At 41.9% G+C, this 27205-nt stretch overlaps 1 protein-coding gene and 1 long non-coding RNA gene across 2 annotated transcripts in view; both read left to right on the top strand.

The window, feature by feature from the left end:
* EML1 (EMAP like 1) overlaps positions 1-27205 on the top strand; it is a 121401-nt gene that overhangs the window by 5708 nt on the left and 88488 nt on the right. The gene's annotated exons all lie outside the window — the stretch shown is intronic.
* LOC135302062 (uncharacterized) lies at positions 13979-16970 on the top strand. Its single transcript, XR_010363752.1, has 3 exons — positions 13979-14235; positions 15561-15727; positions 16856-16970. It is a non-coding gene; the product is annotated as an uncharacterized LOC135302062 (long non-coding RNA).

Genomic DNA, 27205 nt, shown 5'->3' with positions numbered 1-27205 from the left:
CTGCTCCAGCATGGGTGTGCTGCCCCTTAGGCCTGGTGGTGGTTCTGTGGGAGCTGACTATGTTCCAGGAGTGTCCTGAGCATAGGCACTGGGTTAGTCTTCATCTCCAACCTCTGCCTTTAAAGTAGCAGGTGAGGTTTCCTTCTAGACTAACTGGACTAGAACTAGACTACTGGACTAGTCTAATTATTCATCTGGCAAGCAAAACCTGTGCCAGTTCACTGCTTTTCTGAAGCAGAATGTGAGTACGTGTGCTATGTGCTACAGAGGCTACAAGTGGGGGTATTTGACCCAGCAGACACATTAATGTTACCATTTTCACAAGAAAATGTTTGTTTGTTTGTTGGTTTTGTTCCTTTGAGGAGGGGTGGAGAAGGAGGAGAGCTTTTGAGCTCTTTCAGGCAGTTAGTAGAGGCAGTAGAAGTTTGCATGAACTTTTTCTGCTGGTGGTTAAGGATCTTGTTAGGAAATACAGAAGATGCTACATCTTTCCCGAACACTCCTCCCCTCCTTCCCCATCCCAATGGGAGGATTTTCCTTATCTGCAGAAATGCTTGGAAGCTGTAGTTTGTCCCAGGGTCTGTGAGCAAGAGCACTTGCACTGTACTGCACATTTCTGAACAGTCCTATTGCATGATGTTTGCAGTAACTTAAGGCATGCAAAAAACAACCAGTGTGGTTTTTCTTCTCTCCTCTATCCCTCATAACATCTGCATTATTTCCAACGTATTCTGTGTTAAGTCATCAGCATTTAGAAGCCATAATTGCATTTAACAATGTCTGGAGCCTTCCCTTGCTGCAGACCTGTTATACAGGGTAATTTAGAGGGTGGGGCTCCCTTCCCTTCCTTTGCCATTCAGACTGCAAACTGCATGCTCAGTGTGCCCTCCCAAAAACCTGGCGAGTGCCCAGTCTCTCATCATCATATTCAGTTGCTTCTCTGTCCCTGTTATTTCTTTCCTTATGGACTGTGATCAGCTCCCTCTCCACAGAATTGTGGTTTCCACAATTAAATTTGTAACATTAGGGATTACCTCACATCTCAGACCTCCTCTAAAACTCCCATCAAAGCCTGTCAAGATCCCCCAGATGCTTTTTTCTTTCTGGGAAAGAAACTCTGGGGCAGAGGATGGGCTCCTGTCAGATGCCAGGTGCTGGCATGGGCACGTTAACAGTGCCCAGGATCAGTTCCCTGGAGGAGTCCTGGGTTTCATGGAGCAGCTGAAGTCACCGTTGAGTCAGCAGGGCACACGGGGACTGGCCACAGCTTTGCAGTAACTTAAGGCTTTCTTTGCTGCTGCACACGGTCTGTCAATCACACAAATTGCCTTTGGAAGAGAAGCAAGCCCTTGCTCAGAGCACTCCAAACTAGCCTCAGTAAAATCGTTGTGACCCTTGGGGAATCACAACAAATTCCGAGAGGACTTTGGGAAGTACAATGCTGTCTCCATCACAAAAACCAGAGCATTTCAGAGAGGCTGATTTACCTCTGGCAGTTTTTCCACACTGCCCAGGTGGAAGCCCCCCAGCCCCACATCATTGCTCTCAGCACTCAAGGCTCAAGTTTCCACCACTTCAGTACTCCTTGGGAAAACACAGCCTCATCTCCATGAAGTATTATGAAGCCATGAAATTAAATTTGGAGAGATGTTTGAAGGGTTTTGGTCCAAAATCCCCTCAAAATCCATTGACATGATTTGTGAACTTGGCATTTCCTGTGATTCTCACCTATCTTGCAGATAAATACACACTTGCACACTTATCCTTTGTGATGTGTTCTTTGTGGAGCTGCAGGATGTGCTCTGGCTTTGCAATCACACAGTGCACCCAGAACACTTCCCAGTGACTAATATAGTTACTCTGAAAATGGTAAAATCCTTACTGCTGAACCACAAGGTGAAAACTTCTGCAGTCAGACAACTTGCCTGAAGAGGCCTGCTGAGGAAAGAAAGAGAGAAAGAAAGAGAGAAAGAAAGAAAGAAAAAGGGAAAGAAAAGAAAGAGAGAGAGAAAGAAAGAGAAAGAAAGAAAGAAAGAAAGAAAGAAAGAAAGAAAGAAAGAAAGAAAGAAAGAAAGAAAGAAAGAAAGAAAGAAAGAAAGAAAGAAAGAAAGAAAGAAAGAAAGAAGAAAGAAAGAAAGAAAGAAAGAAAGAAAGAAAGAAAGAAAGAAAGAAAGAAAGAAAGAAAGAAAGAAAGAAGCATACACACACAAAAAGATCTGTGTGTAAAACATCTGAAGAACACCTGAGTAATTTTTCACAGAGACTCAAGAATCTAAAGTGTTGACAGCTAGCTGAGCATCTCAGGTTGCACTTGATCATGTGATTATGAAGGACCTGACTTCAGGTTAAACTTATAATTTGCACATCTCCCACTCATGCTTTGGGACCATGACCCAGATTCTTTGAAATCAAGCCTTTCCATTCAGTCCAATGAATAAGGATCACAACTCTCAGAAATCTCAGAAGTTTCTCCATCCCCCTGACCCATCAGTACAAATTGTGGCTGGGTCTGTTGGGTTGTACTCCTTAGACCAGCAGCCTGAGCCCTGTGCTGTGTGGTTGGTGAGATTTTCTGAGTGAGGCAAGCACTCGTGGTGCATGGGAAGCACCAGGCATTAGTCATACTTTGTCCCAGCACAATTGCTCAGAGAAATGTATTTATATTTGCACTAATTAAAACTTAGTGAATGTTTCATATTTTCCCTACTGAAACATTGCTGGATATGACTCAGCAATGTCACACAAAGAGCCATGGGTGCAGAATTATTCAGAGTTTATATGTGAGAGACTGAGGTACATCAAGATTAAGCCAAAAACAGTTCCCAGTGCTGTGGGTGTGTAACTGGAGATGCCAGGGAGCTCTTCTTTCAGAGCACCCAGCACACCACTGTATTTCGCATATTCAAATTCCACTGGCAGCTGTGAGGACTGGGCATGGCCATAAATCAGACCTGTGCTCTCTGCTCCAGTATGAGGACATGAGGAACATGCCATTAGGGACCATTTGGGAAAACCTGGGTTCCCACAGTTGCTCCATGGACCAACTCTTCTCCCTTCAAGGTCTGCTATGTGGCTGAAGCACAGATGCAATGCAGGTCCCAGCAGAACTTTTCAAGCTAACTTAACCTAAAATTGTCCTTATCTTCCTGGAATGCTATACTTTACCATGTTCAATATCTTCCAGAGGTGAAGCTGGGATATTATGATAAACAGCATATTGGAAACATATGTCATGAAATACAAGATACTTGGACACCTCATAACTAGGTCTCTAGCAATGAGTATACTCATTATAATTATAACTTGATATTTCAGCAATTGCTTGGAGGTGCTCTGCAATGTCAATAGCCTCACACACAAACACTTCTCATACAGGAAAGCTGTTGTTGAGACACTAAATCTGTAATTTTCTACAGCTCTTTATCTCAAATCAGAGGTTCCCAGGTTCATTCTGTTGCTGTGATAGTCAGCTGGCCTTCTGACACCCATATGACTTAGGCATGATATTGCAATCTCTTTGTGCTGGAGGCATATGGACCACATGTGGAAAGGATTTTGAGAAGGAAACTGTTATTTCCTGCATCTACCATAAATTCCAAATGGTATATTCAGGCATAGCTGTTCAAAACCAGACAGTACATTGATGAAATGGAAACAATTTATCTGGGAAACCTCATCTAAACTGTTTGATTATTCTTAGTGCTGCCAACTCTTTGATGTTTATCATGAGCCTCTTAAGACTTGTTTTGATTTTTTTTTCCCTAAAGCCAGGTTTCTTGGGTCATGATTTTTTGGTGACTGTCAAAATGTCTATGCACTGTCTGTTTTCACCCAGTCAGCAACACATGGGGCTTGTTATGCCACTGGAGACTGGGGATTTTTTTGCAAAGATATTTTGGTCAGGTATTTAAACATCCAAGGCTTAGGGAGAAGCATCATGTGGGAAAGTGTGAGAGAATATGCAATGTCTGGAACAGATATGGTAGACTGAGGCATACAGTGCTCACATATGTAGGATGGAGAATAATATTTCTCTAACAAAAGCTGCCTTTTTAAACACCAACCACATTTCTGCATGTTTTAATTTTGAGTAATTTAATGAAAAAAAAGGGAAAACTCCAGGGAAAGCATTCAATCTGCTCACAGTTTTTCAAAGGAGGAGTGTTTGTTTTCCCAGCAAACTCCTCTCCTACAATTATTTGGTTTCTCCTGGCACACAGAGGAGCTGGAGTGTTTTTTTGCTGTCCTTTACTATTCCCTGCCGACTCTGATGTCCAATAAAGTGGGAGGAGTAAGAAGACATCTTCAATATTCTTCCACTACACTGGAAGGAGAAAACCACTAAAAATTGACCAGATGGCACATTTTTGTTGAGGCATGGTGAGTCTCACTCCCTACTATAGGAATTTCCCTGCTCAGGCCAATCAAAACATAACCAACACCAGCAAGGATGCAGAACCATTTTTTGCTTTGGGGATGCAGAGAGACCATCAGACCCTGAGCAGGAGCATGTCCCTGCTTTATTCTGCCATTGGGATTTCAGCAGGACAAAACCAGTCCCTGAAGTAGCACATGTGCTCCTGTGCTACATCCCTCATTCCCAAGGTCAGGTGTCCCTGCAGAGGAAGGGAGGCAGAGGAGCACCCAAAAAAGCAGGAGAAAACTCACTCTGGCTGTGAGACACAGTCAGCCAGGAGCTGAGCATCTCTGTTTTGTCCATACAGGATTAGAAAATATTTGTTTGTGCTAAACTGATTTTATTTTCTCTCACAGAAATGTGCCTCAGAGTTGAGCATGTGCATTTGCTTCCTTTTCCTAGTGAAGATCAGCAGCTGGGTTGTCCTAGATAACGGTGCCAAATCTTTAAAGATTTCCTTGTTCTGAGATGATTGCTCAATTGACAATCTGCCTTGTTAATCAAGCTGCCTTGAGGGACAGTGGAGAACTAGAGGCAACAGGATGTTTTAATGAGTCCCACAGAGAGTGAGAGAAGGCTGTAGCCAAGTCCATCCCAGCACGGCCCCAAGCCCACCCAAACATCTGCTCTGTGCCACCTGGAGTGCCTGGCTTCTCACAGCAATCCCCAGTGGAGCTGTTTGTACTGAAGGGCCAGCACAGGGAGAGCAAATTTATTTTCTACTGCTTGACACAGTGCCTTGCCACAGGCCACCCTGCTCACAAGTCAGTCCTGGAAAGTGCCAAGGAGTGAAGGCAGCTGGGCAGGCACCCTCCAACACAGCTCCTGCAGGCTTGGCCTTGTCCTCCTGTGCAAAATCACTTGTTGCCTGCAATGAGTCCCAGACCTGTCCTCTCAACAGTTCACAGCATCTGATGAGCCCCTGTACTCGAATTTCTGTGTTGATCCAATATCATGTACCTATAAAAGGTGCAAAAAATCAGCAGGAGTGCTAATTACTCACTGAGCTCAGACTATGTCAGAGACAGTCCTAGGCTGCAGCCCAGAGAGGGAGGTTAACTTTAGTTCAGTAAGAGGTTATTAGATCCCTGTTTCTCCTTTATTTCCCAAAACCACTTACCAGAACTGAGTTATCTTCCTTGTCTAAATTCTTGGCTACTGATGATGTTTGGCTGCCTTGTCTGTGCTTTCAAAGCCTTACACTAAATTTAGACAAGGAGGAGATTCTTCTTCTCTGGACTTTCATTTTGTGGGTTACTCACTGAATCCTGCAGGCGCAATGTGGGTTAAAAATCCCATTTGCTGCACAGCCAAGTGGGTTAGGGCTGGAAAATTGATTTCTTCTTGCTACCTACTAGACCTCCACGTGCCCTTCATGTGAAGGACATGTGCCTTGTTCCTGAGGGATGCTGCTGTGGCTTTCCAAAGACTCAGGATCATCTTTCTTTTTTACATGTTACCTAAAACAAACACTTCTTAAAAAAGTGTTTACATGTTACCTAAAACAAGCACTTAAAAATTCTCTCTTCAACTGTGTATGGGGATCTCAAGAGATCCTAAAAAAATGATATCTGTGCCATAGTGCAGTGCTCCCTGGAGACATTTCCTCTGAGACTTCTCTGGCCTTTCTTCAGTTCTAGTCCTGCCCATCTGCTGCTGCCTACCAGCAAGCCTTGGGAAAATACCTTGATTTTATCCAGAGAGGAAAGAGGGAGCATCAAAACACCAGTTGTAAGAATTCATAGGAGTAAAGTTTTTGCATCTGAATACTTATGATGTAGAAATGCAAAGTAATTTTCTGTTCACAATGAAGATCATGAGAAAATTCTTTGTACTTATTAATAGAAAGCATCTTATACTATTTTTGCATCTTTAATAAAGGTGTTTTTCTCCAGTTCTTACGTGATAAACACAGAATTCTACCATCCAATGATGACATAAACTACAATAGTGAAATATGATCCACTTGCTCATGTGAAACCTCAGAGGGGAATTACAGCCTTCAGCAGGGTTCATTTGAGGTATGCTACTTAAGGTAATAGGGCTGTACAATCTCATTAAGATTTATTTCCACCCCATTTAAACATGGGTTCAAAAGTACAGCTGGAGCTGTACTGGCTTTATCTTTGGCTTATGGAAGAGATTGGAAAAAGAGGTAAACAGAAAACACTCAGTCAGCCAGGCCATGAGACTGCAATATAGAGCAGACACAGGCTTGTGCCCAGGCTTGGAGGCTGAGAAATTTGGAACAAACTTTTCATCCTTATTAAATTGCATAGGCTTTTTCCTTCTATTTCCCCTGCCATGGAATTTAGGAGATATTGCATCATTCTGTTAGGGAGAGGGAGGCACAAAGTTGCATTTGCTCTTCTTTATGGTAGTTCACCATGTTTACTGGATTTCTTCCAGACCTGAATTTGTCTGTACCCATTAGGGAAATGTATCGGTTAGGAAAAATACATTTTCAAATATTTCAGCCTGTGTTGCAGATTCCCTAGGTAGTCTGAGACGTTTACAAAGCTCCCAGCACATCAGGCTTGTCCTCCTGCAGCCCACGATATGTGATGACAGTAATCCTTCTATCACACTCCAAGTGCTTCTCCTCGCTTCTGTTGGAGCCAACCAGACTGTGAGTTATTTGGCAGCATTTTTCTCTTTTTTTTTCAGTGTAAAAGAGGCAGAGGAGATCCCACCCGGGAGAGGAGAATTTGCTAGACAGCAAATGCAGCAGCCCCCCGTGTTTGCTGCAGTGTCCTTTTGGTGAATAGATGCACCCAGATGCATCATCAAATGCTCGAGGCTGGCTGCTCCTACCCAAACTCCTGGTGATTGTGCCCTGAAGCCCAGGGGCTTTTGGGATCAGAGCTCCTGTAATCCACAGGCAAAGCTCAAGTTACCAGCACAGCCCAGCTCTTCCTACTGCAGGCAGCATCTTCAGGCTCATCCTGGTGAGAGGGTGGACTGCAGACTGCAGGGCCAGCACCAAGGGAGCCTTCAGCAGGCAGGTGATGCAAACAGCAGAGGACATGACCCCAAGCATGCCCTTGGTGTTGCTCCCACATGCGACCCAGTCAAGTCCTTTTCTTGTTCAGACACTGCACTCTCACCCTTCTCATATTTGGACCATCCTTTGTGGTTTACCCAAATCCAGAGTAAATGAGTCCATCCTGAGGCCTCTGGAGAGCACTAAGACAGGGAAAGGCATTTGGCTCTTTCCAACACTTTCTGTGAGAGAGTCAGCTGAGAAGTAGATCCAGCTTTGCTATTCCCTGAGTTTGATTTCCTTGGCACTTGTTAGATGCACAGAAATGTACAATCAACACTGCCATGTAGACAGGACTAAAATCGGAATGTTTGGAAGAAAAATAAGGGATTGAATAGAAAGAAAAATGGGGTCGGCAGTTCTAAGGACCCATCACCATAGCATCAAGACACTGTTTACAAAACTTCTGTGTTAAGAAGTTTCCACATGCTCTTTCTTTCAATTTCAGTTAAAATCAACATAGTCGCTGCTCTGGATTTAAACTGTGCCCTGAAAGGCCTATAATCTAAACATGGAAACATTTAAGTCATGTGCTAAAAGAAGAAAATGAAGCTGCATCCAGTGCAGTGTGAGGACCCCTGGGCTGATCCTGGTGGAGCTGCAATGGCCCCATTAACAGCCAGGTAAAAACCTCTTGCAAGCCCCAGAGCTGCCATGATGGAAGGAAAACCCAGACATGCCATTGCTCAGTGGAGAAACTCTCCTGCAAACCCCCAAAGCTGTTGTCCCTAGGTAGAAACCCCCCTGCAAGTCCCAGAGCTACCATCCTGGGATGGAAATCATTCTGCAAACCCCAGAGCTGCTGTCTTGGAAGTCCAAGGCTGGGCCAGATGTAGCAAGAGCTGCCCAGTCAGCCTGGTGAGCCAGGACATAACATGTCCTCAATCCCTGCAGCTGCATCTCCAGCACTGCCTGGCACATCCCTGCTCTGTCCTCTCCTGTGTGATCTAGGTGTGCTCCAGCCCAACAGCAACAGAATAAAGCCCTACCTATTTTCAGGGGCAGAGTTGTGTGAAATGCAGTTCAGACTCTGGCACGAAGAGGAGAAAATTATTTGGGTGGTCAAACTTCATTTTGTTTAATTTGGAGTTATTAAGAATATTTATATTTTTAAACTCAATGTTTAACCTGGCAGCATCCCATTAAAATGATTTATACAAGCTTATTAGGAGCTTCTGTGCAGTACTATATTTATTGCAATTAGCAAATATTAGTGGCTCAGACAAACTGCAAGATATTTTTTCTGCCCTGCTCCTATTTTGTTCCTCTTCTCCTTGCCTGCCATAACCCCTAAGCCTAGCCTAGATCAGATCCTTTCACATATCAGCCTTTCTGCCTGACAAGCGTTAAAGAAGGAGGAAAAAAAAAGGAAAATGAATAGAAAATTAACTGTTAGGAGCCTCTGAGAAATCAAAAGAGCCTTTTAGATTAAGTGTCTCAGCAGTGTCAAGGCTAGTAGCAGTGCCAGTGGCATTAGTGACACTAAGTTACTTAATTCTAGTATGATTCAAAATAATTTGTAGCTATGAGCTTATCCAGAGTAAATCCTCATCCTCCCAGGTCTTTTGTTGGCCATCTCTTGACAAGCTACATTGCATATAAATGAGGTCATAAAACATGTGAAGGAGGAATATATTTTAATTTGTATTGAAGTTTCATGCGTGCAAATGCTACTGTACAAATACCAGTAATGAACAGTATTAGTAGTTAATGAACTCAATCCTTATTTGGGCTTTGTTTTGGGGGTTTTCTGCCCTTACACAGATATGAAATATTGAAATAAAAGGAAGGTCTCCCTGAATAAGGACAGAGGCCAATTTTAAGAGATACTTAGACCTTGCTCCAGTCAGTGGCAAAGCAAAGGGTGGCCCAGCTGGCCTGTTCCAACCAGGATGGATCTCACAGGATGGCTGGAATTTATCCTCCGAGGTCTTTCATGGTTTGTGAGCAAATCTCAGGCTGCTAAGCCACAGTAAGCCCACAGACTGTCCAGAATCCCAGGGAGGAGCAAAGGTTTGGGTACCTGAGTCAGAACTCTGATTAAAGGGCTGGTTCAGACCTTTCAGGAGAACCTGACACTTCTGGCCTGAGCCTTGACACTGATGAGCAGATAAGTTCTGGTGCTTCTCCTGCAGCCTCCTGAGAGGATTCAGTGCTGTGGCAGAGGCATCCTGGCTGGCTGGGCTGGGCTGTTGTGCACAGAAGGAGTGGAGCAGCACTCAGGAAGCAGTGCAGAGCCTCTGCTCGACCCTCCACCACTGACCTGGACCCTTTCCCTGGCAATGCCGTGAGTGCTGGGCCCTGTCAGCCCCACTTGGCTGGCATGCAGCATGAGATGGTAATGCTCCTCTGCCCTGTGTGCTGGCCTGCACTCCCTGTGAGTGATCATCCCTGGGAAAAAAGACCAACTTTTTTGATGCTGTTAGAGGTTTTTTACTTTTTCTGGAAAGGGGGAAAAGAAAAGTATCCATGAAGTTCACTTACTCATTAACAGTTAGACAAAAAGGCATCCAATCATTATCTTTTTGATTTGAATAGAACTTACTGTAAATGTGCCAGGTATGTGGAACAGCAATCAGTAAAATGATTTTTCATTTACTGCAAGCATCAAAACTGTCACACAAGGTTCAGAGATCAGTTCAGAGAGTTCATTTTGTGGGCTTGGACAATGATGGCCCTGGTTTAAAATGCCATTCTTCAGCTATTAATTACCTTAAGGACCCAACTCACAGATATTTTCTAATTCTGTTATTTTCTATTGGAGTTGCTTGGGTCACTGCTTCTTGTCCCAGCTGTTGCTGCCCTATCCTCCTAATGCCCTCCAGTGGGACAGCCTGCTACTTCACCACTTGGGAATGAATCCCAGTGAGCGTCTTGCAGGAGATACACTCCAAGTGCTCATCACTGGATAAGCACGACCCCTAAAGGCCACTGAACTGTGCTATGTGTCATTGCTAGAAGCAGAAATTATCAGTTGCAGGATGTCTGGAGCTGGTTTGCATTCCCATCTAGAAATATTCCTGCTGGTCTCTCTCATTCCTCATATTTTCACTGATTTCAGGGAGCTCAGCTTGGACCTACTGTTTGGGCTGAACTCGTGCTCCTAAAACCTCAAGATCTCATCTATTTTATTTTTCTTGGAAGTTTTTTGATCCAAAAATGCATCAGCTGACAAGTGTATCTTTGTCTTGTTGTGCCTTGTACAAATGTAATCTTTATGGCATGTACTGGCTGAACTGAAAAATATCACTGATGCCTACTTCCACTGCCTTTCCAGGAACTGATTTAGGACACATTCTCAAGATTAATGCCTTGGCTGATGGTGAGGAGCATTAAGAGTGGGACCAAGATAGGGTCTGATTACATGAAAGGAGAAACACTAGCTGCAAAATCCACTACTATGCAGAAGAGAGCAGAATAGCTCATGGATTAATTTATCAGCATTTCAAAGCTGCTCTGTTGGAGATGGAGCCAGCTACAGCACTACAAACTAGAGTCTGCATTCCAGTTGTTTCCTCTGATCTTGCACTAGTTGGTTTACAGAAAATTTAAAAAGAAGGATAAATATTTCCTATAAGCCCTGTTGCCAAAGAAAATGCAAGAGGTATTATTTTCAGCTGCTTACTCATTAAGAGGGAACTGCAGCACTTGAGTCTTGCTTTGCTTTTGGCTGCTGGGAGCCAACAGTTTTCCTCTTTAAGTGTGGAACTGTGCACGCCCAGCTCTTGAAGGAAAACAGGATAAATCACAATTTCTCCAAAGTTACCTTGTTAAAAGAATATGTATAGTATAAGCATGTGCAATCATAAACGTGCTGTTGGAAGGGAAAATGTTTGGGGAAACTTTTACAAATTGGAAGATGAATATGCTGGTATCTCTAGCTGTGCTCCAGTAAGGACATGTAGTATTATGTGCAGATTGCCTGGAGAAATCACTGCCTTTGCCAGGGATAACAGTGTTTCCTGACAAAGACAGATTGTGCCTACAGGGAAAAATAAAAGAGGCGACTGCCAAATAATAGCAGTGAATGTATCGAGAAAATACTATTTTGTTACAAAAAACCCCCCATAAAACATAAAAATCTTGTAGCTTGTCTAAACTGAAGGGACTAACTTGTTGGTAAATAAGATTCCTTCCAACCCAAACAATTTTATGGTTCTATGAACCAAGTATAACTGCACAAAGGATTCATTCATTATTCCCCAGTTATTCTACTGCAACTTAAATACCACACAAAACAGTCCTTAGCAGCACAAATTAAAACCAGATGTATTTTATTAGTTACAAGTGAATCTGCACATGGAAGGGAAGGGAAGGGAAGGGAAGGGAAGGGAAGGGAAGGGAAGGGAAGGGAAGGGAAGGGAAGGGAAGGGAAGGGAAGGGAAGGGAAGGGAAGGGAAGGGAAGGGAAGGGAAGGGAAGGGAAGGGAAGGGAAGGGAAGGGAAGGGAAGGGAAGGGAAGGGAAGGGAAGGGAAGGGAAGGGAAGGGAAGGGAAGGGAAGGGAAGGGAAGGACCATTAACCCCAGCATCCTAGATTCATTCCCTCTGAAGATGGGGTTCATGGGCATGCTGAGTGGTGGTTTCAGCCTGAAAGGGAAAGGCCTGACTCAGCCATGTGCAGCTGCAGGGATGCTCTGGAGGAAAAACAGGTTTTGGCTCCTCTGTGCTTGGGGTTCACATCAGTAACGTCAACATAATAAACTCATTGTCCTGCCCTCTCAGCTAAACACCTCTGATTTACCTGCCCTTCACAGTGGAGCAGACATAAGGAAGACCATTGGGCAACTAAAGAAGCATCATGTTCCATCATTCTTCCTAGTGTTGTTAGTGGTGGGTAGTTTGCATACAAAAAATACAGGATACTTCCAGGAATATAGTGATATTTTAACAGATAGCAAAAAATCCAACAGCTCCAAACACAGCCCATTTCAGGTTCAATATGCTTATCAATAAGCTCAGTTACATATTCATAAATCAACACTTGAACTACAAGGATGTCACCAAAGAGCCCAGTTTAATTTCCTCCCAGTCCATGACAATATACAGCACTCAGATTTAAAGCCTGGTCATCACCCTAAGTGGATATGTTTGGGGTCTAGGAACTCAAGTCACATAAAGCTTTCATTCTCATATGAAGCCTTTCTTAGCTGTACTTCTAGAAGTCATTCAGTGCAATCATTCATTACTTGCATATACCACAGCAATGCAAAGAGGTTTGCTACTGAAAGTTTAGCAGCATACTCCTGTTTCTATTATTATTCTAACATATAACCTAAGAAAGGGGAAATTCCTTGACTTTGTTTGTAGTTTTCTTTTTTCTTTTTTCTTTTTTTTTCTTTTTTTTTTTTTTTTTTTTTTTTTTTTACAATGTTGTATGCTCCCAGGGCAATAATAGACAGTGATTTATTTATAAAATTCCCGCAGCAGGAGGAAGTCACGCTTGGGTCTTGCTGCCATGGATAACAAACTAACATATTTAGCTGAAGAATATGTAACCTATAGGAACACAGACTGAAGAAGACTGGAGAGACATATACAAGCTGGCATGGGAGATACTGAGACAGGGAACAGAATGTTTAGATAGAGGCATTTATGGGTACTCTCCACCAACAAATGAATCATCCAGGGCATAAGTGGCTATTTTTAGCAGCAATGTCTGTGTTACTTTTGCCTTTTACATTGAGAAAACTGTGAAGCACTAGATAGGAGATGCTAAAAATCCATACAGAGCAACCCTGGGCTTCCTTGTACAGATGGGCAGGACTCAGAGTGCCTTTGGCCTGGCTGTGCTGTGGACCTCCATAGATGGTAGATAGATAGATAGATAGATAGATAGATAGATAGATAGATAGATAGATAGATATAGATAGATATGAGGGGAGGTGTCTGCATGGAGCAGTAGTGCACTGTCCCAACATACATCATCACCAGGTGGCCAGAGTGGGAGTCCTCAGGCACCCTTTGTGCTGACAGCCTCCACTTCCAAGCTTCCCCTCAGCTCCTCTGTGGGGATCAGGGAGATTGCATCTTCTGATATCCCAATCACTGCTCTGGGCAAAATCCTTTGACTTCAGCTGTAAGGATCATGATTTAATCCAACAATTCAGCCCAATAATGGAAACCAGCTGGTAACACAGTATTTGGTTTTGTCGTTATGTTCACCACTTGGAAATAACGGGCTGCAAAGCCCCTTTGATTTGTGGCAAGGCATTCCATTAACACATCCATAAAAACAGCCAAGATGTTTCCACTGACAGCACTTAACAATTTTCTCTATTGCTTTGATGACTATTCACTTTGGATGGAAAGTGCTTTTCTGCACCATTGAAGCACAGCTAGTACATAACCTTGGAGCACTCGGAAGTGCTGAGATGCTACAAGAAGTAGCACTTAGGAGAGCCCATCCCCTCTTTGGCACACACTGCCAGGCCCTGCACAGCTCCCTGCCTGCAGCACGGCTGTGTCACCCACAAACCAGGACGGAATGCGCCCTGTGACATCAAGGGGGGACAGAGCTGTTTCATCTGCCTTCCCCTTTTGCATGATTACCAAGTGGATTTTGCATTCAATTCTTTGTATGCAATTGGTGGCAAAATCTATGCAGGTCTAAGCTTGCTTCCCAAGCTTTTATTGGATAGCAAAACAGCATGTACTTGTCTGGTGGTGGGGATATAGAGACTGCAAATTGAGAGGCTGATGTTCAAATCCAGCAGATCACCACAAAGCCCTCAGGATATTATTCTTGCTGCAATTACAAGTAACAGCTAAAGAAAGGGTAAGAGACTCTCACACAGTGAACAGAAATGTTTCTCTTCATTTGTTTGTATGAGCACTGCAGACAAGGATAAATAGTTGTAACTGTAAAGCTCTCAGTGACAAATTGATCCCCATTTGTGTCTCTAGCTGCCTCCAGATTTTCCTTATGGGAGGCAGTGATGGGTCATCATTAAGCTTGCTACAAAATAAATCTTGATTCAAGAGTCTCCTTGAGTGACCTTTGCTTATATGCACAAGAGTGTCTCATGCAAAGAGCCCCAGTGATGCTGATGCTAATAGGTAGATGGTAGAGACAATTTCACAGTGACTGCTGGAGACTGGAGATGAGGAACAAAAGCTCCTTTCTGAGAGCTGCTCATCCATCTCGAATGCTCTGACTCACTTCACCTCGTGTGGGACTGACTGCTTAGAAAAAGCAACACTGCCATCTTTTTACCACGTGGACAGGATCACAGCCTTAGCATACACAAAGCATTACTCATTGCAGCTGATCCCATTAACGCTGAAGACACAGGCTTGCACTTACCCTGGAGATGTAGAAAAGGCTTCTGTATGAGAGGATTATGGCTACTGTTCACATGCTCAACATTTCCTAGTTAAAATATTTCACAGTGAAGCAACAGCACCATTAAGTTTCCAATGTATCAGCATCTGTTTTATTTCTTCTGTTAAAGTCTTCCTAAAGTTTTTGGGGTTTTGTAAAGCTGCAATGAAACAAAATGAACTGTTGCTGTTCTTGATTTTTACAAAGACAAAAAAATCTCCGTCTCAGTTGTACAATATAATCTGACTACCAATGCAAAATGGCAATGCAATGCCATGACAATGGAAGCAGGAAGATGAGCAGATTTCTGGTTGCCCAACACATGCCTCTCTGAGCATGCTTGTATGCAAACACAAAGGCAGTCTGACATAAATTAGATGAACTATGTTATCTTGCATCAAAATATTTTCCCAGCTCTCTGTGTTTCCAAATATATCTAATTTATGCATTTCTGAGCATATAGTGTGTATTGCTCAGAGTCGAAGCAGGTGTAGCAGCTCTTCCCCTATTTAAATCAGAGATGCTGTTGCATATTTCAGTGGATAGAAAAAGTATTTCTCCAGGTGGTGCCAAGTTTGAGAAAAAATTTGACAAATTCAGAGAAGGCATCCAACACAAGCCCTCCAAACTACAGTCTTTTACTGCAGGACATGTACTCTCCCTTTCCAGTGACCTTGCTATCCTAGGCATGTTCTTATGACATCACCTTAATGCTGTGGCTTAAAACCAGCTTAATTAATTTAGTGTCTGTGCATTGCTGTCTGCTGCCATTGTAACAGACACATAAATAAAAAGAAGAGAAGGCATCAGCTGCCTCCCATGCAGAGCCCTTTGAGTCCGGGACATAACCCACCAGCTGCTCCAGGGGCATCGCTGAGGAACATGAAATCCATCCCTGAGGAGCCAGCCCAGGCAGACCACAGTGGAGCACCAGAGTTCTGTGCAGGTCATTTGTTTCCTCCTTTACTTAAACCCACATTGCTGTTGAAATGATGATTGCCTTATATTTTATAACAGCTGGGATTTTAAATTAATTTACAAAGTAATTAATTTTCTTTAATTGTGGTGGGGGCTTGCTGTTACGTAGTAAGTAGACAGGGATAGTACAAGGATGGTTTCTGGGGTCTGGATGCACTACTGTAAGATTGTATCATTTCTGTATAGTCTGATTTTAAATACTACAGTGAGTAGTACAGCAAGAAGAATTGTTCTGATCATATGCTCGTTACAAGTATTACCTGTTCATGGTGGCTAGTTTAGTGTGAGTGTAGAACATAAAATAGCTTTCCTTTTCCTCCAGTACAGACTGGAATGTAGACAGGTGGCAGTAGAAAAAAAATAAAAATACTACAATCTAAAGCAAGCTATAATGCCATTAATGGTTTAAGTTACTTTAATAAGAAAGGATTTGTTTCTTACTAGCTTGACATTATATATAACTACTTTCAGTCAGTAAGGAAAAAAGACCCAAGATAAGCTATCAATATAATTATTTTAAAATATATTTAGTTTTCCTAAGTACTAGACTCATAGATCTTTTTACCCATTAACATAAGTAATCCACATCTGAGATCTAGACAAGAAAATCCAAGACTAGAGTTCATGCAGAGACTAATCTATGTAGATTACATTTGGCAGCAAACCCCCAAACCAGATTTAAAACAGAAGGATGTGTTGCATTTCTGCCCCAGACTAGAAACACCATCTCTCCTGTGCCAGGGTGCAGTGGCTGTCAGGACATGCAGTGGCTTGGTGCTCTGCAGGTGAGATCTGGAGGTGCTGTCAGTGACTGCTGTGTGCTGCTGCTGCCCTTCACAGCACAAAGCTGCCCGAGCCTGGCCATGGGCACCCCAGCAGCGAGGGGTTTTATCTGTGTCACAGAGCAAACCTGGGCCCTGCACAGCGAGAACAGGCTCAAACCTGTCCTTCTGACAGCCCCACTGCTGCCTTGCATGGCATGAGACTCATTAACTGTGGGCAGCTGAGACAGCCCAGGCAGAAAGATGCTTTTGGAGCTGGCTGCTTTGCTCAGAGAGAGCTTCACAAAAATGTTATGCTTCATCATGTGGAATAGGCACACTGAGGATTGAGGAGATCCACTGAAGCACCAAGACATTTTATCCTGGCACACGCCAAGTGTAGTGCTCTGTCAGACATCCAGGAGCTATTGAAAGGCAGAAGTGCACTGAGATCTCTACAGCTATCTGAAACTATCCAGATGGGAGCTGAATGCCAAGGTTTGCAGAAGATCAGATAATTTTCATTTTTAACAAAAGTAGTTTATAATAGATAGTGCGATGAATCCATCCTTCATTCAAAATAAAGAAATAAGATAGATAGATGTGGATAAATAACACTACTTTTATGGTACTGCTGGAGATCACATTGCCCAGCATGTGTGGGATGGGAATCCCCAGCATGCAGGGAACCCATGGGAGGTGGGGACAGTGGCTTTTGGAGGTTCCACAAGGCTGTGCAGGGAATGGTCTTGCTGGGTTGCCCCCTGCATATCTTCTGGTGTTGCCAGTGAGCCATGCGTGCACCCAGGCACTTATCTGGCTTTTATTGCATACTGATGTTCTCCTGCTGGCCATGTCATCCTCAAGATGTTTTTCCATCTCCTCTAATCAGATTAACCAGCTGCTCATGCTTTAAGGACACTAACTCTGTGGGATGTACTTCAGACATGGTCTGTCTCATCTTCCTATTTACTCCCTCGACAGCTGTGTGCCTGAAGCAAGGGGACTGTCTTGAATTGCTGGGGCACCTAAATTCCCTTTTCTGTTTTCTGAGCACTGTGCTCCCTCCAAAATGGGGCTCAAGGTGGTACCTTCCCTGGAGGCCTGGCAGGGACAGGCCTGTGCTATCTGCTTCAGCTGGTGTTCCAGGGTATTTTAAGGGATGATGTTTTTACATCTCTCAAGGCACTGTGGGATGGTAGCAAGTGATTGAGATGGTACCACTGAAGGGAACAAGCTTCTACTGCAGCTGAAGCTCCTTGCTTCTTTGCAAGGATATAGTTGTTAATTTGCTGTAAAAAGGAAGTAAGATGGTTATGTGAAAGTGACATGTCTCTGGTGATGTAAGCCAAATTTTTCATTTTTGTCTCCACAATCCATATAGACAGTAGTAAATGTCTATGCAAGGCAAGGAATAAGTGTTTCCATTGTTGTGCTTACAGTCTGAAACAAAGACCCCAGTAATCCTCTGAATAGTATCAAATATATTCAAACTACAACATAAACGACTTTTCCATATATATATTAATTACAAGGTGCCTGTAACTCTGCTCTTAAAACACACCCAGAGTTAATTTGCCAGTGAAATCAGCAGTGGCTTTGCTAATCAGATGATAAGAAAAGAGCTAACACTGTTTACAGGACAAAGTCTGGGCTCCACTCAGCTTCACAGTGCCTAGAAGCAGTTGCCATCACTACATTTTTTCTGATATTCTCCAAGTTCTTTAAGACATACAACTGGACTTGTGAAGCAGTAGATACTATGACTATGCACATGTCCTCATAAATTATTTCTGGAACGTGTTTCAAGTCGGGCAGCAAACGTATATGAACTAGATGAGCTGTCATTTTTACAGGTATTTTTACTGTGGTGCTCATTGCATCATTAAGTATTGATTTTGCTCCCCTGATCAGTAAACAGGGTTTTAATATAAGTTTATTTGCATAAAGCTAATATCTGTGATGCTGTGTTTGTTGCTGTATTGCTTCTACCACAAACATTAGCTGCAGAAGATGAGATAAGGTATCTGTATCCAGCTGCTAGCTTGGCCATACCAGAGGTGACAGCATGACCAGGTTTACATTTACTGCACTTTCCACTGCTTTTGCACTGCTTTACATTTACTGTCTGGCTTTACATGGTCTTGTGCTTATAGCACTGCAGATGTATTTGTGCTGTAGGCAAATTTGCACTTTAGAAGGCTTGAATAAGTGGTGATGTGATCATTACACATTTTCCCTAATCACAAATGAAAAAGCTGGCCTAAAATAAAAGGCAATCAGGATTAAGTTAGCTAGTCTACCAAAATACAACAGTCTACATACACAATTTTCTTTCTGCCTAGAAATTAAAATGTTAAATATAATGGCTACTTATGAAAAGAATATTTTTTATTTTTTCTTCCTCTAATAGTCACTCAATATAATTGTCAGGAAAAAAAGACAGAAATATTTTCATTTTATATTACTATTTTATTAGTCTGAAAAGTCTTCTGGAAACACAGGCTTGTGTTGAAGCATTTCTCAGAATAGTTCTTCAGATCCATCTGTCTGGAAGATATTAAAATGGGCATTCTTTATCTATATATATATATGTTATGGCCTAAGTTGACACCTTTTTCTGAAGCACATTTCCTGTTGTTTTCATTACCCTTCTGAAACGTAGATGATACCATGTAGGAACATTCCCTGGTACATTTATTTACTCTTTTTGACTGGTTAAATTCTCCACATCACACCTTCTAGGCCTATGTGCACCAGTACTTAGCAGTACCAATTCCTGAGTGTAATCATATCATCAGCACTAACTCAGAAACATTATCAAACATTATCATCCCCCCTCCATCTTCCCCACTCAAGTCTCCCTGCCAAAATTCAGGTTTCTTTTGTATTCTCATTAGGTGCTTGTGCTGTGTCTCTTTCCAGTGTTCTTTGTTCATCTATAGATGCAGCAGTGTGTAATTTAATTCCTTAAAGGTGCTGGGGGCAAGCAGGGTGGGGAGCGAGCTGGAAATCCCTGTCCCTCCCAGCCCTGCTCCTGTTCCACGGTGCCAGGGGAAGCTGGAAATCCCTGTCCCTCCCAGCCCTGCTCCCGTGGTGCAAGGGAATGTCACAACATTGTCCCTCTGGAGTGGAGCTGCACTATCAGCCTGAGCACATCACCTCATTTGAACTCCTACAGTGTATAAAATGAGGAAAGAGGTTTTCTTTTATCCGAGAACATCCCCATGAAAGGAGTTTTAAGTAATTTCACAGATTATGAAATCTCTGCCATTAAACACTTACTTGAGCAGAACTATTGATGGGAAGATCCCTATTACAGCTTGAATACTCTTACTCACAATAATAATGAAAAACCTGATATGTATTATTACATTTTGAATGAAGGCTTCTATGCAGTAGGGTTTTAATGATCTCACTGTTGCCAAGTTTTGCTTTCAGCATTCCAGTGGAACATTTTTACCAGGCCTATTAGGTAACGCACACAACTTTCAGGCATAAATTCACTATCTCCTATTCAATGTCCTCATGCTAGAGCTTGCCAATGTCACAGATGTTCTTTTTCCATAAATCCCACCAACCATGGTCTAGAAGCTGAGGTTTTTGTTGTTCTGTTCATCACTGCTTTGCATGCCTTTTTTTATAGCTGGTCATTACCCCTTTACAAAAACATTTCTCCTTCTCTTCTTTTTAAAATAAAATTTCTGAAGCCAATTGTAGAAAGATCCTCCTCTGCTGTGGGCCAGTTTTGACTCTTTTGCAAGCATCAGAAACATCTTCAGAATTTAAGATGAGAAAATGTGTATTGTCACAACCAGTGAATGAGAAGAATTTTTTTCCCCAAATCTCAGAACAAGTCAGTTGTACAGATTTTGGATTGATTTCTTCTTACTGGCTTCTTTCTAATGGAATAGTTCACAGTTTTTATTCAGATCAAAAGTGGAAGCTTTAAAATCTATGAATCTTTCAAGTGCTACTTTCCATAGGACATTAAGCACTTGGTATTTTCCAAAGATTTGGGGCTCCCAGGGCTGTAATAAATATATTTGACTCCAAATCAGTTGTGTGGAAGTCGTGCCCTAAGAAAAGACATGAACCTAATCAGTGACTGCAGTCTGGGCTGACTCTCCAATCCTCAAATAAATGATTGCCCCAGAGCATCTCAGTTGGGATGGGAGCCTGAGGGCACATCAAGGCTGCTGTCACTGTTTAAGGCTCCTGCTGGGAATCCTCTGCCAAGGAACAATCTTTTACAGTGGATCCTTTGGTCATTCTTGTTTTATTGCCTTTCTTTCAGTATTGCTTAAGAAACAGTCCTTTGCAAACCAGAAGATTAATGACATCATCTAATTGGTTTTGCTATCCTTAGAGATGATGGGCCAAATTAATCCCTGTTAGAGCTCCATTAATCTTTATGGATTTACACCCAAGATTAATTCATCCCCATGATACTAATCACTTGCTGTGTGGTCTGTGGAAAATCACTTAACTTTGCATGTTCTTTTTACACCCCAGATAGAAAATGGGGGCAATCATTCTGAGTTCAGTGAAGAGAAATGCTCTAAGCATTCCTAGGATTGGTTAAAATGTAAGACAGTTTTTAATAAAAATTAACATTTTCTTTCTTTCTGAATGTTAGTTTGTACTTGTATTCTCACTTGTATTCTCACTTTTTAGTGAACCTTGGATAGAAACATTTCCCTGTGGGATTATGGATGTGCCTCATGCTTATACCAAGGAAAGTCTTGGTACTATAGAGCTTGGTGAGAATTTATGTGCTGATTATCCCAGATCCAGGGTGTCACACTTCAGGTTTTGCTGAAGTCACATGCTCACACCCAGAGGCAGAATTTGGCCTTTCTCATTTCTGCTTCATTTAGGCCAATTTTTACAGCTGTTCCCCAGTGAGAATCTCACTGAAGATAGCAGGAGTTTTGCTTAAGTGAGGATTACAGGATTAATCCCTCTATCTCCAGTCATGTTTATTTTGGCAGTCATTTAGCTTGGAGATCTCCAAAGCTCCTAGCTTAGGTCCTCTCCATTCTGTTCACAGATACACATTTAACTGCACCTCTCATGGGTTAAAGTAGCAATTGCATTTACCAGGAAGTTTTGCATTTGCAGAAAAATGCCCTGCTAATGTCACCAATTAGATAAAATTGGGACTTCTGACATATAATAGAAACGAAACTACTGATAAGGCTTGCAGCAATTTATTTTAGCTGGACTGCTAGAGGTGAGTAACAAGCAATCCATCAGTCAGATGACAGAAAGTACACTCAAGTTTTACAACCCATTCTCTTTGAATAACCCCAGGCACTATTACTCAACCAGAAAATATCAGTGTTGAAATCTGTTCTTCTCTATTTATGCTTTTTTAATGTGTTCAATTGCCTATAGTAGCAAATATAGGCATATTATAGAAAATAAATAGTATAATAAAGTAGATAACAGGTTAGTCGTTGCAGTCTTTTCTAGAGAGAAAGTATAAAGTAAGATTTAATAATCTTTGCAAAAAAAGAAGGCACAGCATGTTCAGTAAAGAAATAATTACAGGGTTTGGACATTTATTTGATACAACAGCTTTGAGCAATATACAGATTGCTTTGTAAGTGCAAGTATTTTTCAGCCATGCATCTTATTTTACAGCCAGTATTAGTAATTCCTTTTTAATTCTAGGTATATGAAACTGCTTTACTCCATACTGGAATTTGAATGGACATGCTAAATATACAGTGAAATCATCGTCAATTATTCATTTGACTTGGCAAGGAAAAATATTTTTAAAGTTTAATGAAGCCAGCAGTGATACACAGTTTCCTGTTGCTGAGCAACAATACTGATGGCCAGCACTTTTAAAGTAAAGGACTACAGTATAATCATGTTGATGCCTCAGGACCCCCCTGTACCTCCCCAGTGAAACTCAGGGGAGCAGGATCAAAGGGTGCCCAGGACTGCATCAGCTCACTGCATTTCTCATGAAGAAGCAGCAGCTGGCAGGTCAGGAGGGGAAGCTTAGGGACAGTCCCAAAATTCCACAGGTCCCAGAAGGGAGGAAGCTCTCACCTCCTTCAAGGCAGAAATGATTGAAGGAGCTGAGTTAAATTGCAAGGGAAGCTTAAGACTGATGTAGGAAAAGACTGAATGCTAGAGAGAGTAGTTAATCTGATGCTTCTTGGAGTTCAAGGATAAAGAGTCATCAAACTAAGTATATAAATTCGATTAAAATACAGGATTTTGCACAATGCATACCTGACCTGTGGGACTAACCATGTCAGAGTGCTACTGAGGCCAAAATCATAAATTATTCAGAGAATGACTACTGCTAATACAGGCCATGAAATCATCATTAGCTGCAAGAGGCAGAAGATTATTTTAAGCAGGGAAAAAAAAAGTATATAAATATATCCACTTGAGTTTGTCTCATGTATATCTATATATCCATATATCTATATCTATCTATATATATATATTTGTGTATATATGCATATATATGCATATATATATATGTTTGTGTATATATATATATATGTGTGTGTGTGTGTGTGTGTGTGTGTGTTTCCTAGGACTAAGTATCTAAAGGGGAAAACTGGGGAAGAAATTCTTCCAAGGACAAGCTATTTCATAAATGCCTGTTGTGTGGCAAGCTGTAGCCCATCTGGTACTGGGCCAGTCAGAGCACAGGTCTGGGTTAGCCTGGGAGTTCTTGCTCATGCAATGCTCTGTAGAGATGTCTCCCTGCCTTGGGCCACTGCCTTTTTATTTGGGCCAAATCCCATTTTAGTGGGACCCAGGTCAGTGAGACAGGAGCTTCCTTTGGCCTCTGTGGTTTCACAAGTGAAAGGAGGAGCCTTTCCACTTGGAAGTAGCACACTGACTTAACAGAGTCTGTCCAAACCTGCCCCTTACTGATAAACACACTTCCAGCCTCATGGCAGCCCTGTGGAGAACGGTGCACAACTCAAAGGAGCAGAGCAGAGTCCTGCTGGTTCCTTCACCACCAGCTTCTGTTTCCCTCTGATAATTGAGGGAATGAAAACCAGCAGCACTACGGCTCCTTATTTATTAATTGCATTCTCCAGTAAAAACACCGGGGCAAAGCAGCAGCAGATTCTCTTTGATTTGTGTGTATTTTTGAAGTGTACTCTGTGCCTATTGGGAGTTATGTTTCTGAATGTTCCTTTTTCTGTACTCTCTGAGTCATATTCCCTTCATTCCTATACCTCACAATATTTTCCCATTGCCATAGAGACAGCCTGTGAGGAAAGCACAGCCGAGTAACCTCAGGTTTTTACTGAACCCGAAGTGCCTGCCAGACTGGACCTCTGCTTGAGTTTATCTTACATCAAGAGGTTGATATGAAATAAGTGTTTTTTTCTTTTTAAGATTTTCATAGGTCCCTTTCAAAACAGAGGTGATATTGTCACCTGTCTGATCTAAAAATCCTCTGATCTTAAATCTTCTGAGCAGGTCTGAACCTGTAAACAGCAGTGACTCCAACCTGAGTTCTCAGAGAGCAGCTAAAGGAATTGAATTGCAGTAGTAAGGCATGTATTGCTCTCATGCATCTGAGTCTGTCCTCCTCTCCCCTTCTGTTGAATTCCTTAGTCTTAGAAAGAGTTTGGACCAAAGCCGTGTTTCTGAACACCTCCCTCTGTTGGACACAGATCCAAATGCCACAGCTTTCTCAAATGTCACACTACTATACCCAAGCAGAACCTGAGTTTTTTTAAAGTGTGAAGATATAATTTTAAACTTTGTAGTTTAGGTTCAGAAATACAAAAAAGATTAATATATTTAAATGTTTTAAATGTGTGTCTTAGATAATGCAAAAGCCAAATTTATCTTATAGAAACAACTTCTGTTATTACTGCAAAGGGCAAGCACAGGAATTAGACAGTCTAGCCTTCAAGGTTAATGATCATTTTCAGTGCCTGTTTAGGAGATTGTGCCACTAAGATATAAATCATATTAGATCATCACTCTTTATAAGGGAAAGGGAGGACAGAATGCCTTTATGTGTAGGTGTGTGTGAATGCAGACAAAAGAGATGCATAAATGCTTTTCATTTCATACAAGGGAGTAATACAAACACATCCAACATCCAATTTTGTCCCTAGCAGTATTTTGTGATATGAAGACATAAATAGGCTAAACTCACTTTAAAATATTTTCAGATGTGCTGATTACAGATACTCAGGAGCTTCAAATGCCATGACAGCTCTTCTTTGCATAGGTGTTTGTGTTTGCCTGCTAAGCAGCAAATAGTGGCTTTTAACTGAAAACAAATACTTCAGTCAGTATGAATTGCCTTTCCACTTCATCAGCTTGTCCACAGGAGCATTAGAGTGGATCCAAAAAAGGAAAAAGAGTAGAAAAATGAAATCCCAGGCACCCCCTGTACTGATTGGGAAGCGGATAATGAGGACACCTCAGTCCTAATACCTGCTCAGTCTTTTGGCATTTCACTGTTGCAACTGTGATAGTGATTTTTTGGCCAAGTTTTGACTTCGCTTTGTATCCACACAAGAATGAAAGGGTCATTATCTCATTTTATAACAAGCACTAGTGGACTGCGGTTGCTTCTTGTTGACCTGACCTGACACACACCAGTGACTAAGAGAAGAAAGGCTGATTCTCCATCACTACTCCCCAGAATAGTAGCACTGCACGAGTACTCAGCAAAGTGACTTGTTTTTTGGTATATAAACTTTATTTTCTGGTCTGATGTAAACTAAACTGTTTTCTTCACCACCTGCTTTTGGTGGTGGTAAGAATATATTACCAATGACTGAAATGGGGAAAAATTGGTCTCCTCAGGACACACAAAAACCAATGGAAAAATATAGCAATTTATATTCCAGCTTCATAGCAACTGAGATTTCTTTTTTTTTTAAATAAATTGATATTATTTGAGGTGCACCAGTCAATTACTTGTGAACATCATGTGAAAAAAACAGCAGAGCTCCCAAGCTGCAACCAGCACATTTACTGAGTATGTCTTCCGCTTCCTTTTTCAGTCACTAATGAAAAAGTGGATTGTAGTGGGACTAAGGTGGAAGATGTGCAGAATCATATTTCATATCTACTTCCATTTTGTGCCACTATTTAGGTATGGTTACCTCAACAGTCTTACACCTGTTTGAACAGGAGTAGCGGGGTCAGCAAGGCTGCATTTCCTCATTTGCTTCTAAGAGTGTCATGAGTGTGCAGAAAGCCTTATGGAAGTTGAGTTACATGACACCAACTCCCTTTCCCCTGTCCACAGCACAATACAGGCATGGGAAGAACTAAGCTGGTTTGACAGTCTTTGTTCTTACAATGAAAACTGAATGCTACCCATCTCCCTTTTATTACATAAGCACTCATAACATGTATGTCTAAAAAATCCTAAACTTTGGAGCAGAAATTTAATTTAATCAACAGATCAATAATCTACTGCTCTTTTTTCCCAATTTAAAATACATGTCCCATGATTTCCTACTTCTGATCCTCTGACACATTAAACATCCTTTCACTCAGAAACTTAATCAGTCTGCCCTTTAAGCATCATAGGATGAAGTTAACACATCTAGGTGATTTAAAATAAAATATTGATTGTGGTAGAGCTAAGAGATGGATCAAACTGCAGAACTAATTGATCTTAGTAACTGCCACCTATTTGTTGGATTAATTTTCAGCTGAAGCAGTTCCCCATCCAGATCTCTGCACACCCTTACAGATCACTGTGACTGAGGGGTGAAGGAAAGCAGTGAGGAAGTGGGAGTGGAATGAAGCAAGGAAGGTGTAACTACATTTATCAGCAATAGTATTGTCTTACTATGTTTGTTGAAATAGAGCTTTACTGAAGACAGATATAAAAAAGTCCTCAGTCACTTGTACATTGCTCACTTCATCTGCCATTAGCTGCCTTGCACCCCTGAGTACTGAACAGCACTCTCCTGGCCTTCCTCCTGTGCACTTCTAGCATGACATCTTGTAGCCTCACTGTCCCTGCTCAGATCTTATTTTGTGGGTTTTTCTTTCTGATTTCACATGACCATACATCTGCCATGCATCTATACTTATCCTGCATAGTTCAATCCCTTTCCACACACTTTCCCTTGGTCGGGTCAGAAAGGGGCTTGTGATGAAGCCAGGAACTTTATTACTACATTTCCTCTCCTTCCTCTACACTGGCAGAACTTGAGTTTCTGAGTTCCAAGGGAAAACATGCAGAGATGGAAAAAAACTGGGTTTCAGATTTCATATGCCATATTTCCTAATTTCACATGGAAGGAAATGGTGAATGAATGACAGAGCAAGCACTCTTCATCAGACAAATGGAAAACATATAAAATGCTAAATCATATCAAGACTCTCCCTTAACTGTACTGCTTGAATATGAAGTAACTCCAAGCAGAATGTAGCCCACAGAGAACATGAGCAAAAGAGAAAATGACATTTTTTTCTCCAGCCCTTCAGCAGTTCTGATCTGCTCAGCAGAGCTGAATAGATAATTTGCTCTGCTTCTGGCCTCTAATTGCATCATTTTCCACAAGTTCACATCTACAACAGCTGAAAATCATGAGTCACATGTATTCTTTTCCAGCATAAAGTAGTATTTACTCATTACTCTCAGATGGTCATAAAATGGCATTTAATGTCATTTGTGAAGTTGGAAAACTGTCCTTTACCACAGTCTT

Source organism: Passer domesticus, chromosome 6 (genome assembly GCF_036417665.1).
Source record: "Passer domesticus isolate bPasDom1 chromosome 6, bPasDom1.hap1, whole genome shotgun sequence".
Lineage (NCBI taxonomy): Eukaryota > Metazoa > Chordata > Aves > Passeriformes > Passeridae > Passer > Passer domesticus.
Note: the sequence above shows the minus strand (reverse complement) of the source record. Positions and strands in the feature narration are given on the sequence as shown.